The sequence below is a fragment of the Euphorbia lathyris genome, chromosome 5 (assembly GCF_963576675.1).
Source record: "Euphorbia lathyris chromosome 5, ddEupLath1.1, whole genome shotgun sequence".
In the NCBI taxonomy this organism is placed as follows: Eukaryota; Viridiplantae; Streptophyta; class Magnoliopsida; order Malpighiales; family Euphorbiaceae; genus Euphorbia; species Euphorbia lathyris.
Genome location: NC_088914.1, coordinates 6,138,668 through 6,148,505, shown reverse-complemented (window position 1 = coordinate 6,148,505; position 9,838 = coordinate 6,138,668). Strand labels below are relative to the sequence as shown.

Sequence of the window (9,838 nt, the reverse complement as noted above, 5' to 3'; positions counted from 1 at the left end):
AGCCTCTTTGTATTTTTCGTAGTTCTCGTCACTCCTACATTTCCCCAATAGTTTATAGGATTCTCTCTTACTCTTTACTGCTTGTCGTACTTCTTCTGTCCACCAAGATGTGTCCTTACCCGGTGGCATGCTACCTTTAGATTCCCCTAGAACTTCCTTCGCTACTTCCCTTATACTATGCTCCATCTTATTCCATATTGAATCTATATCTGAATCCATATTGCAAGTCCAAATATCTTTTTTGGTCATCTCATCCACAAATTTTTGTTGATTCTCCCCTTGCAATTTCCACCACTTAATCTTAGTCTCTACTTGAGGTGTTTGTTTTCTTATACATTTCCTACTTCGAAAATCTAGCACCACTACTCTATGTTGGGTTGTCGTACTCTCACCAGGGATCACCTTACAATCAATATAACTCTTTCTCCAAGCACTCCTTACTAAGAAGAAGTCAATTTGGCTCGCATTACCGCCACTCCGATAAGTCATTAAGTGGGATGTTCTCTTCATAAACCATGTGTTCATGATACTCAAGTCATAGGCTGATGCGAATTCCAAAATATCATTTCCTGCTTCATTCTTATCTCCAAAACCATACCCTCCATGAACACTCTCAAACTCATCTCGCCTAGAACCCACGTGTCCATTGAGATCACCCCCTAGTACCATTTTTTCATCCCTAGGAACCTGTTGCACCACTTCCTCTAAGTCATCCCAAAAAGCTTGTCTTATAGACACATCTAATCCTATTTGTGGCGCATATGCACTAATGACATTCACAACCTCATCCCCTATCACTAGCTTAACACTCATAATTCTATCGCTCTTCCTAGACACCGCTACTACCTCATCAATATACTCCCTATCAATAAGAATACCTACTCCATTTCTACCCTTATCCTTTCCTGAGTACCAAAGCTTATAACCCCAAGGAGCTATCTCTCTAGCCTTGGCTCCAACCCACTTGGTTTCTTGTAGGCATAATATATTTATTCTCCTCCTCTTCATAACATCTACAATTTCAGCTAATCTTCCTGTCAAAGAACCTATGTTCCATGTCCCAAAGCGTAACCTACTACCCTTACCCCTACCCCTACCATTACCGTGGACTAGCTTATTTACCCGCAACCCTTGCATATTTGACACCACCCCCGGGTCCTGGGGTGGCGCGCCGCTTCGGGGCGACGACCTAGCAACCCTTGCACATTTATCACTACACCCGGGTCTAGGAAGTGCAGCGCGTCGCTGAGTAGGGAACGCCCCAACGGTATTTATATTATGGTTCATGTCATAAGATGTGGCTAAGTTTTACGCTGGCCGCCACAAACCTACCGCAACCCTCCTCCTTTGTCCGGGCTTGGGACCGGCTGTAAAGGCCACCAAGTGACCCTCACAGGCGGAGTTTTGGGATATGAAAAAAATAAAAAAATATATACTGTCTTTTATACGAATTGGAAAAAAATTCAAAAAATTCACCGAATTTATAAATATTAATCTCTAATTCTATTATTAAATTATAAAAAACATGAAATCGTTTTTTAAAACGAATTGATATACAATTGGTACAGAATAAGGAACAAAAATATCTGTATTTTATAATAGTAGCTTGATCCAAATTATTAACGTTGGAAATAAAACTGCTCTTGGCTACCAACGTTAAAGATAAAATTACACTATTTTAAATGTTAGAGTAAAATTATTCCTGACTCAATGTTAGAATATTTTTACACCTTTAACTTTACTGATATAGACAATAAATTTAAGTATCACTTTTATAGACAATACACTTATGTGTCACTTCGAGGAATTTTGGAATTTTTAAGTTTAATTCTTTTAATTTTACTCCCACTCCCTCAATCAATGTGGAGTTGGCCTCACACTCTCAATCTCTGCCATTTCAACTGCCCATTCCTCTAAACTGCTCTTACCTCAACTTCTCATCATCACTCCCTCCATCTCAGCAACTCTTTCAAAAACATATGAGATGTGGTATACGGATAGTTTTTTTTTTTTTTTTTTGAAACGAAATAGCAGCCTTTATAGACAATCAGCAGACAAAACAGAAACAATCAAATGAGGAGGACAAAACCACTCTCCACGAACAGAACTCGACTCAACCGCTCGAGCTAACAAGTGAGCAGCTGAGTTCGCTGAACGTTTAACAAAGGAAATGACAACATTAGACAATTCTCTCAATATACAATTACAATCCGTAAAAATCTCATCTAGATACGAAAAGCCAGACGAACCTTTTAATATATCGCCTGAACCGCAACTAGACAGTCCGACCTTACTTCAACATTGCACGCCTTCTTGCTTTTCAACCATGATAAAGCCTCCTGAACCGCCATCGCTTCAGCCATCACGGGTTCATACAGCCCACCCAACACACCATTAGCCGCAAACAAAAATCCACCCCTATCGTCCCGACAGATGAAACCGAAAGAGCAAAAGCCTTTATCATTAAACACCCCTACGTCAACATTGCACGCTGACCACCCCGAAGCAGGACACGCCCAACGAGCCGCAACCGGAGAAACGACTGGCCGAGAAATACCATGAGTTAGACGGGCAGCCAGCCATTCCTCCCTCTCCCTCGACGCATCAGCAACAATCTGATCGGCCTGACCAGAAGTCCCTTGCCAGACCATTCGATTCCGATTCCTCCACAACGCCCAAAGAACGTAAGCGACCTTACTAATCATCCTTCCATCGCAACCACCCGTCCCAGACAGACTCGTTAAAAACCAACCGAGACAAGAACTAATTCCAATCATTCTATCATCACCAAAGAAAATGCGCCGAGATAGCATAGCCACCTCGCACAATTGAAACACGTGATCCTCATTCTCACCTTGTCTCTTACAAAGCGGACAAAAATTCCCAAGAGAGTTGTGCCTCCAAGCTAAATTGGGCATCGTCGGTAAACAACGAGACGCCAATCTCCATACAAACTCTTTGATCTTTGGCGGAACCTCAAGCTTCCAAATTCCATTCCAATTAATATTCTGTTGAAAAGGCGGAAGCAATAATGAATTCATAGCAGTTCTATAGCCACTTCTGACTGAATAATCACCATTTCTTTCCCCAATCCACATCCAACCATCCTCCTTATTCATATTTCTACATGGAATAGACTCGATTAACCCCTTATCTCGAGAATTGAAAACCGACGCCAACAGATCAGAATTCCATCCGCCCGAACTGGTGAGTAACGAATTCACTGAACCATCCCCAACTGTTAAGTCCGACATGCTCTCGGGAAAAGGGCAAGAGGTATCGGGGAGCCACGGGTCACTCCAAATCGCTGTACCGACCCCATTACCAATCCTCCTCCTCAAACCTTGCTTCAACAACTCCATACTTCTCATTATACTTCGCCATACATATGACGGATTATGCCCAATCTCCGCATTCAAAAATGAGCCCCTTGGAAAGTACCTTGCCTTGAGGATTCAAGCTACCAACGAATTAGGATACAAAAGAATGCGCCATCCTTGTTTGGCAAGAAGAGCAAGATTGAAAACCCGGAGATCCCGAAACCCCATGCCACCGACCCCTTTTGACATACACATCCGCTTCCAACTAATCCAAGAAATTCCCCTTCCCTGATCATTAGAATTATTCCACCAAAATTGGCTGATTAAACCATTAATTTCTGAACAAAATTGGTCCGGTAAAAAGAAAATGCTCATAATGTAAGTAGGGATGGATTGAATAACTGATTTAATCAAAATTTCCTTCCCTGCACGAGAAAGAAACTTCTCCTTCCAATTAGTCACCCTGTCCCTGACCCGATCCTTCAAGTAACCGAACGTATGAGACTTACTCCTTCCCACATTAATAGGCGCCCCAAGATATAACCCATGGTCTGTAACTTCCTGAACTTCCAAAATTCCACATACCTGATGCCTAATATCTGATGGAGTATTAGCACTGAACATTACTGCAGATTTCATAGAATTCACAAGCTGACCCGATGCTTGACCATAGATTTGTAAACACTCATGAATAATTTCTGCTTCACCACTACTCGCCCTGAAAAATAACATGCAGTCATCGGCAAAAAACAAATGAGAAATACTCGGGGCCGTCCTTGCAATCCGACAGCCATGTAAACCCCCCTCATTTTCCTTTGAAGATAAAAGGGTAGACAGCCCCTCTGCACAAATCAGAAAAAGAAACGGTGATAAAGGATCACCTTGCCTCAAGCCCCGAGAAGGAGTAATCGGACCAATTTCTTTACCTCCGTGAAGAATTGAATATTTGACAGACGTTACGCCCATCATTAACCAAGAAACCCACTTGTCCGGGAACCCCATAGTTTGAAGCATGGAACGCACGAAACCCCACTCCACACGGTCATAAGCTTTACTCATATCAAGCTTAAGGGCCGCCATCCCATATCTACCATTCCTAAGATTTTTCAACTTATGAATCGCCTCATATGCAACAATTATGTTATCCGAGATCAACCTTCTTGAGAGAAATGCAATCTGAGATTCTGAAATAACCGAGTGTAAAACACATTTCAGCCGGCTCGCTAACATCTTGGATATTATCTTAAACTGAACATTGCAAAGGGAAATCGGTCGCAAATCCGTGACATATTCCACCCCTTTCTTCTTAGGAATAAGGACAATCAAAGTATCATTTATCCCCGGGGGAATGGTTGAAGAATTCAAAATCGACAAACAGCTGTTAGTTACATCCGTCCCGACAATATTCCAAAAATGTTGATAAAATGCCGGATTCAGACCATCAGGACCCGGACTCTTATTCGGAAGCATAGCAAAACAGGCCTCCTTGACCTCCTCTCTAGTAAACGGATCCATCAAACACTCAATATCAGCTTCAGAAAGGTGGCCCCTAACCCGAGATGTGATCTCATCATCAACACAGCCAGAACTCGTAAAAATCTCCTCAAAATAGTTAGTAAGTAACTCCTCTAAACCATCATCCCAACCCCTCCAAACTCCATTACAATCTTTAAGAGCATTGACAACGTTGTTCCTTTTTCTAGCCGAGGCTTGAGCGTGAAAGTACTTGGTGTTCGAATCACCATCCCTAAGCCAAAACAACTTAGCCCGTTGACACCAAAAATCATGTTGTTGTTGAAGAGTTACCCGGTAGCTGTCAGATAAAGCCTTGAAGATAGAAATACTGTATGTATCAAATTTTCCCCTAACTCTATTTAGCTCCTTTCGAATACCAGATAATTTCCTCCCAAAGTTCATCTCCAGACCAGCACTCCATTCCATAAGAGCCTTAGAGCATAGAAGTAATTTTTCAGGCAAGCTTGACGAAGCCGCAGACCCCCATGACCGTTGAACAACAGCCCCACACCCCTCCTCTAACAACCAAAAATTTTCAAAGCGAAATCTCTTTGTAGAAGTTCTGGTTACCCAAGTTTTATATTCTAAAAAGATAGCCGAATGATCCGAGCCAATGGTAATGACATTCTTAACCGTTGCATCCTGAAACCTCTCTTTCCATCGAGCATTGACCATAGCCCTATCCAGCCGCTCCTCTATCCACCTCTCTGACCCCCGACTGACTTTCCAAGTGAATTGATGTCCGCTCATACCCACTGAAGCTAAACCACAATCCTCCGTAGCCTTCTGAAAGCCCTCCAAAAGCCAGTTGGGATGCCTATTACCCCCTCTTTTCTCAGATTGACTAAGAAGGTCATTAAAGTCTCCAATACAACACCACCCAATATCAGGATTACCTCTTAAAGAGCGAACTAAGTCCCACAACTCACGACGCCGACTTCTTTCGGGGAAACCGTAGAAACCGGTAAGACGCCAAGGTCCAATATGAGGGACCGACACAGTAGAATCAATGTAGTTAGCAGAACTCCCTAAAACAGAGATGGAAACCGACGACTTCCACATGAGAGCGATACCCCCCCATAACCCTGCCTCCCCACAACATAACAATCATCAAAACCTAGCCTCCTTCCAATATCAATCACACTCCTTTCGGTAGCCAATGTTTCCATAAGGAATAGAATCGTTGGGTTATAGGCCCTAACAAGGTCCCGAAGGATATTCACTGTCCGGGGATTGGCCAAGCCCCGGCAGTTCCAGCTTAGAACACTCATAATCCCTTGCGGGCCTGATTTCCAGGACCCGCACCCCCTCCGATATTAGGCTGATCGGCACAGTTAGTATCCATTCTAACATTTTCCTCAATATGCTGCCTCTTAGTATCAACAATAATTACATCCTCCTCTGAAAGTAACTGCTGTTGATGCTCTGTCATGCTAGTAGAATCTCTGTATGAAACAACCATATCAGATTGTACATTCCCCTCAGTAGGATCCCTTAGCCACTCCTTTCCGACCTGAATCCCCGCTCGTCTATTAGTAGCCCGAAGGCTGCTATCATACGGCCTATCAGACGGAATCTCCTGACAATCAAAGAGTCTGATGCAAAACTTGTCAGCATGTCCTATGATTCCACAAAAGAAACAGAATTGAGGTAATCTTTCGTATCGAAAGGACGCCCAAATCCAATCTCCCCCATTCCTTTTCAATTTCATACCCCTCCTTAATGGTAAGCGAACATCAATACACACCTTAATCCGCAGGAAACTGAATCTTAATCCAGAAAAGTTCTTTGGGTCAGCTTCGATGAACTTACCAATCCGGTCTCCTATGGCGCGACAAGTTGCCTCAGTTTGAAAGCCAATCGGAAGATCAAACACTTGCACCCAGATGATGAGGTCATTAAGCTTCAACACTGGATGCCTGTTCAGTGCTCAGTAGTTCTCTGACAATAAGGAGATTTTGATTAAAGGTCCACGGCCCATCGTTCAAGACTCGAGCCATATCAAGCTCGTGATAGAATTGGAAGATGAATCTGCCTTCCTTATCAGATTCAGTAATTGTGGCTAGGTCAAAGAACACAGCAAGAAACAGCAGCTGGATAGCCAAATCACCCACCAAAGAAAACGCAAGAAGACGATGATCAAGAGGAAATCAATTTGATCAGAGAAACCCTAAGAGTGAAGTGCCGGAAATTCAAGAAGAGAAGAAACAAAAAGGAGACCTGCTCAAAAGAACAGACAAAAGCACTCCATATGGAGAGACGATTAAGACTTAGTAAACCAAATACTGGTATACGGATAGTTATTAAATAATTTAATATTATTCCACGTGGTTCTCTTAGAAAAAATACGATTCCACGTCATTTAAGTTTTTTTTAAACTGCCACGTCATTTAAGTTTTTTAACCGCTTGCACTTGTTTTTCATCGGTGGAATTTGTTTTTCATCTGTACAGTCACATCATCTATTTCTATTTTTCACCATTAAAAAAAAAAAAATCTATATTTCACCCCCAAAGCTAACGGAATAGAAGGCTCCACTCGCCGGAGCACGGCGGCGATATAGGAAGATGAAACGGTCAGTCATTATTTTATTTATAAAAAACACATCTCCATCTCCGAATAACCATCCCAATCATACATATAATTTATAATTATTTTGTGATTCTAATTTTCTCTATTTCCATATAATTTTTCAACTTCAATTCTTTCTTGGTTATCAATTTTCGTCTAGCTGCATGTCAACCATCTTTCTTAACAAATAAATTGTAATTATTATAGAATTAAAGGTTAAAATAGTTTATAAGGTTGAAATACGGATCAATTAATTTAGCCTCAAACGAATTAGTCTTAATTTGACAACACTTGATAAATTATTCAGTATCATGATGAGTTTTGTTCATCAAACCCTAAATTGTTGAAGAAAAACCTCAAAGGATCATGATGAGATTTGTTTCTAATATTATAAAAGTTTAAGAATTTAAGATTTTGTGGACAAGTGATTCAAAAAAAAAAAAAAGATTTTGTGGACAAGAACTAACGAAATATATGGTAGGATATTAATTAATAAATATATATTAAATTTAGAACCGAATTGATATTTAAAATTCAATTTGAAATAAATTTTATTTGATTTTTTCATTCATTTCTTAACAAATCTCTCTTATGGGTGTTTGGTTACCTACCCCTTGCCTTTTCACTTTGAAATGTTGAGTTTTCTGTGTTTACCTTTTCACGTTTTAGGTATTTAGTTATACACCTCATGTTTGCTTTCTACTTCGCGGTACAACAACGGCAACCAACAAACATGAAAAATAAACAGCAAGTAGCCAAACTGGCCCTTAATAAATACCAGTAGCATTCACTTTAACTCTAAATGACCAAATGAATTCGGTTATTACCATCTTTACCCAATACAATCATGTAATTAATCAAGTTGTTATTTATTTTATTTTTCAGAGATGCATGAGATGATGAATCCAAGGAACAAATCAATTTTGGTAAGTTTACCTCAACAACATGTTTCTTTTTGGGGTTTTTTTTTTTTTTACCAAAAATGGGATGTGTTTAAAGTAGCTAACTCACTATCTGAGAAATGGGGTCAAGAAAGATACACATGTAAGAGTGTAGAAGTGGCAGGCCAGTTAGAAAAAGATATAGAAAGGGACTTATACAAAATTTTGGGTTTTGCCCTGATTTATTATTTGGTTTTTTACCCTGATTTATTATTTGGTAAGATTTGTGTCCTAATCTATTCAAAATTGGTGAAATCTCAACCAATGTAGATGGTTGAGATTTCATTAATTTTGAATAAGCCAATGTAGATGGTTAGGAGTCAAATGTTACCAAATAGTAGGCTAGGGTCCAATAGATCATGGACCAAAAAGCTGTCCAAATTTTAGTTTTGCAACATTTTTTCATTGATTTATCCAAATGTTGTCATGTGACCAAGAGGTCACGGGTTCGAGTCTTAGGAGCAGCCTCTTGCCAAATAAATTGGTAGTGGAACGCTTGCCTCCAGTACACCCTTGTGGTGGGACCCCTCCCCGGACCCTCGCTCAGCAGGGACGCGTAGTGCACCGGACTGCCCTTTTTTTATTGGTAAAATCTCAATCAAAGAGGGCAAGCATTGGTGCAATGGTGAACGTTGTTGTCGTGTGACCGAGAGGTCACGGGTTTGAGTCTTAGGAGCGGCCTCTTGCCAAAAAATTGATAGGGGAAAGTTTGCCCCCAGTACACTCCTTGTGGTGGGACCCCTCTCTGGACCCTCGCTTAGTGGGGACACGTAGTGCACCGGGCCGCCCCTTATTGGTAAAATCTCAATCAATATAACAGAAATACTATCCATAAAAAATTCAACCAAACTGTTAATAATATATAAAATTGGTACTGTCTTTTCACAATTGTTTTTTCCTGAAATGTGATAAACTCCTACTGTTTATTCTCAGCAGTATAGATTCTACTTCTATTAATGATAAAATGTACGGACTAGAGACAGATTCTAAAGGATTTAGGAACAGCCTTCTAAGTGAAGATTCTTCTTTGGAGACAGAATTTCGGGTAAAATACATTCACGGTCATTTAAGTTTAGGCTATATTTCATAAATCTCACTAAATTTCACTTTCCTTCAATATAAATCACAAAGCTCCACATTTGAAATGAAGTCACTGTGACAATTTGTATACAAAACTCAATGGAATGTTTGCGTGTCACAACAAATAATACTTCACTACTTGCCAATAGGCGCCATGACGTATGTGATTTTTATGATTAAAGTGGCAGCCACATGTATACCACACTGTACATCCTAATCCACAAACATTCCAATGAGCTTTTATGCACGAATTCACTAAAATGACTTCGTTGAAATCAAATCTGAAGTTCAGTGTTTGTCATTTCAGTGATCTTCGTCAAACGCCTAAACTCCATTAATCACTGGTGCAATTTAACAGGTCAACTCATACTCATAATATTTTATTCATTCATAACTAGTGAACTGCTATTAG

The 9,838-nt window shown here is 40.4% G+C and overlaps 1 long non-coding RNA gene across 1 annotated transcript; it reads left to right on the top strand.

The window, feature by feature from the left end:
• Positions 1 to 7,320: 7,320 nt before the first annotated feature.
• On the top strand, positions 7,321 to 9,816 carry LOC136229163 (uncharacterized). Its single transcript, XR_010689001.1, has 3 exons — positions 7,321 to 7,409; positions 8,291 to 8,331; positions 9,280 to 9,816. It is a non-coding gene; the product is annotated as an uncharacterized lncRNA (long non-coding RNA).
• Positions 9,817 to 9,838: the final 22 nt, after the last annotated feature.